Raw genomic sequence first — 4664 nt, 5'->3', positions numbered from 1 at the left:
GTTTCATTCTATTTTGTGCCAACACGAGGTTATCCTTTAAGAGTTGGAGGACTTGTTGTTGATGTTCGATGTGATGTTCCACTGCCTGAACCTTAGAATTTTCTCTTAAATATGATGTGATGGATGGTGGTTGATACCCATAAAGTGCCATAAATGGGGTCATTTTTGTTGCTGTATGGAAGGAAGTGTTATACCACCATTCAGCCAGAGGCAACCATTTGACCCATTGTGTCTGTTTATCAGATACAAAGCAACGAAGATATCCTTCCAAACATTTGTTTACTATCTCAGTTTGCCCATCAGATTGAGGATGATAAGATGAGCTATGAGCTAACTGAGTACCAAGACAAGAAAATAATTCTGTCCAAAAATTTCCAGTGAAAATGGGATCTCTGTCACTTACAATAATCTTTGGGTTTCCATGTAGCTTTTGAATTGTTTCCATAAATGCAGTAGAAACTGTACTGGCTTTAAATGGATGTGATAATGCACAAAAGTGTGCATACTTGGTAAGTCTGTCAACTACCACCATGATGACACTCTTTCCCTCAGACTTGGGTAAACCTGTGATAAAATCCATTGAAACCTCCTCCCAACGTTGGCTTGGAATGGATAAAGGTTGTAATAGACCCGGTGTCTTAATTGTTTCAACTTTATTTTGCTGGCAAACCAAACATTCCGCCACAAACTTTTGAATATCTGATTTAAGGCCATCCCAAAAAAATTCCTTCTTAACCCTGTGGTAAGTTTTTAAAAATCCTGAGTGCCCTCCTAAGGGAGAAGTGTGCAATTCCATAAGAATCTTTTGTTTTAGCTGGGAATTCTTACAGAGGTATAAGCGATCTTTGTACCATAACGAATCATTTTGCCAGCTAAATGTATCAGAAGTACTGGAATCTTGTTGTAGCTTTCGAATAAGTGCCCACACTTCTTCGTCATTCTTCCATTCCTCCCTTGCTTCGTTTATCCAATCTGGTTGGATAATAGAAATGGCACACAACAATGCTTCCACATCCTCATCCTTTCTTGAGAGTGCATCTGCCACCACATTTTGCTTCCCTTTTTTGTAGATGATTTCAAAGTCATAACCCAACATCTTTGTGACCCACTTTTGTTGCTCTTCAGAGGATAATCTTTGTTCTAAAAAGTATTTAAGGCTATCATGATCCGTTTTTACCTTGAAGTGTCTTCCCATTAGGTAGGGTCGCCATTTCTTAAGTGCATGGAGTATTGCCAACATTTCCTTCTCATAAATAGCTTTGCTTAAAAACTTTCCCTTGATTGGACGACTTTCAAAAGCAATGGGTCTTTCATCTTGCATTAGAACAGCACCAATTCCATTTCCTGAAGCATCACATTCCACAATAAAGGTTTTTGTGAAGTCCGGTGTAGCTAAGACCGGTGCTTGGCACATTGCCTCTTTAAGATGTTCAAAGGCCTTTGTTGCTTCCGAAGTCCATGAAAATGAATCTTTCTTCAATAATGTTGTTAGAGGTGCTGCTATTCTCCCATAATTCTTAACAAACTTGCGATAATACCCTGTCAACCCAAGAAATCCTCGCAGATGCTTTATGGATGTGGGGATTTTCCATTCCTTAATGGCTTTAATTTTGCTAGGGTCTACCTTAACTCCTTCATGAGATACAATATGACCCAAATATTCCACCTCCTGGACTCCAAAGAAACATTTGGATCTTTTTGCATATAATTGTTTCTCCTCCAATAGTTGTAGCACCCTGTCAACATGTTCAACATGATCCTTCCAAGACTTGTTGTAGATTAGTATATCATCAAAAAATACTAACACAAATTTTCTAAGGAATGGTTTGAAAATTGAATTCATCAAACCTTGAAATGTTGAAGGTGCATTGGTAAGGCCAAAAGGCATGACCAAAAATTCATAATGACCCTCATGAGTTCTAAATGCCGTTTTTGGAATGTCTTCAATCTTCATTCTGATTTGATGATATCCCGAACGAAGATCCAACTTGGTGAAGTAAATTGATCCATGCAATTCATCCAGTAATTCATCAATAACAGGAATGGGGAACTTATCTTTAATAGTGAGCTTGTTGAGCTCCCTATAATCTGGACACATGCGCCATGATCCATCCTTCTTGTGCACCAATACTACTGGAGCTGAGAAAGAACTTTGACTCGGTTGAATTATACCAGCCTCTAGCATTTCTGCAACCATACGTTCAATTTCACTTTTTTGGACATAGGGATATCTGTACGGCCTGATGTTTGGAGGAACACTTCCTGGAATCAGATGAATAGCATGATCATGATCACGCATAGGTGGGAGACCCTTGGGAGTCTCAAATACCTTGGAATGATTGTCCAAGACTTTTTGGAGATCTGGAGAAATAGATGATTCCAATGTGGAAACATCTAGCGAACATAATTGTGCAATTACACCTCTTTGCTCCTTTTTTAGAAGCTTTGTCATACCATTAGAGCTGATTATCTTTCCTGGTTTCCCTGCAATACCCCTTAATTCAACTTCCTTTCCTTCCGAAGAAAATTTGATGAAAAGTTCTTGAAAATTAAAAGCTATTGTACCCAAGGATTGTAGCCATTGGACTCCTAGTACAACATCAGCACCTCCCATTGGAATGGAAAGCATTGGGCTAGTCAATACATATTCTCCCATGGATAGCTTGATATTATGGCACTTTCCAGAGCAATTTATTGTTCCTCCATTTGCAATCATCACTTGACACTCTGGTGCTGGATATAGGAAGCAATTCAATTCTTTTGCTACCCTACAATGAATAAAATTGTGGGTGCTTCCTGAATCAATCAACACTATTACCTTTTTCTTCTTGATTTGTCCTTCTATCTTGATGGTTTGAGGAGTGGTAATTCCCGCCAATGCATTACAAGATATGGTCGGATTTATTTGTTCTTCATCTAGGCTTTGTTCCTGGAATATATCCTCTTCTTTTGACCTTTCTTGCTCCTTTTCTTCTTCCTCTTCACAATCTATGTAGAATAATTTCTTCTCAGCACACTTATGACCTTTTGTGTATTTGCTATCACAATTGTAACAAAGCCCTTTTGCTCTTTTTTCTTCCAATTGTTGTGGTGTCAACCTTGTAGGTTGTGGAAGACTATGGGCAACAACACTTCCATCTTTATAGTTGTGAATGGTATGCTTCCTAGTTGCCATAATTTTGCTTTCCATTTTTCTTGCTAACCTGAATGCCTTCTCTAATGAATCAGGTTCCCAAAGGCGCACATCATGTTGGATATTATCCTTTAAAGACCCTATGAACACATCAATCCTATGCTCCTCTGGAATATCTTTTACCCTTATGTTCAATTTTTGGAACTCCTCAATGTGCTCCATTATTGAACCCTTTTGTTTGAGACTTATCAATTGGCTAAAAAAAGTGTTGCTTTTTGTATCCTCATAATGTGCTATCAATTCTTCCGTAAAAATTGCCCAAGTGATAAATTGTTTACGAGAACAAAGCCATTGATACCATACAAACTGATTTGGTTCCAAATATAAAGTTGCCATACGTACCTTTTGTGTGTTTTGCACATTATTGAGATCGAAGAATTGCTCCATCTGTAATATCCATGTGGCGGGATCCTTGCCATCAAACTTCCTCATATCGATTTTTGGAACATGGTGAGTCTTCGATCCAACATTAGAGTCTATGGAATCATGATTAACATTTCTTTTGTTCTCATCATGAGTTTCCTTTACTACCTTTTCACCATTAGTGACCCTTTCTTGTAGCAAGTTCTTCAATTCTTCCATGTCTGTCTTCAAATCTATCTTCAAATTTACCATCGAATCCTCCATCTTAGCTTCCATGCCCTTTATCTTAGATTCCACGCCATTTATCTTATATTCCACACCATTTATCTTAGATTCCACGCCACTTATCTTAGCTTCTGTTAGCTTTTGTGAGCGTGACATTTGTTGCACTTGTTCTTGTAATTTTGATATATCATGTAGCATTTCTTCCTCTTCTTCATGAGTCATGCTAGAGCTTTCAGGTTCCTTACTAGGTGTTTGCATTTTCTTTCCTCGGGGCATCAGTTACCGATAATAATGCTTTACTATGCCCTTTGAATTCCGTTAAACCAAGCTTAGATAAAAAATTAAAAAAAAAAACTACACACCTTTTTTCACTTTATAGAAGCCTGATATTGAATCTGATGTATCTCTGTAATTTCGGATCATCCAGTTCTAAAATTGCTACCTGTAGTAGCCTTCTGTGTCCTCTTTCCAATGCCACAAGTCTGAGCCAAATTGGATTCTCCAAGTAAGAGTTATGTGAAATCTCCCACAGTGACTTGCTTTTAGACTGGTTCAGTAGAGCGAACTTGTACGACGTGCCACGAGTCACTGTTTCAACCTTTGAATCTGAAACACACATACAAAAAACTACAGTCTGTCCTCTTTCTGTACCTTTTATGAAATTTCAATCCGATCCTCAGAGAGAGAGTTATGACGATTTTCCCCAGGTCACCTGTTTTGAATGTAATTCAGGAGTCTGCAAAAAGGCCAACTTCCTCAGATCATATCTCCGAAAATATCGCGCGAAAAGCTCTGAAATTCGGAACCAAGGTTCAGCACCAATTCTTCTCAAATGGGTTTTTTTTGCGACTTCTGAAACGTCACAGAAAAAAAGTTATAGCGA

The sequence above is a fragment of the Pinus tabuliformis genome, chromosome 5_2, assembly GCF_031772625.1.
Source record: "Pinus tabuliformis cultivar Carrire ecotype Pingquan chromosome 5_2, CPIR1, whole genome shotgun sequence".
In the NCBI taxonomy this organism is placed as follows: Eukaryota; Viridiplantae; Streptophyta; class Pinopsida; order Pinales; family Pinaceae; genus Pinus; species Pinus tabuliformis.
Note: the sequence above shows the minus strand (reverse complement) of the source record.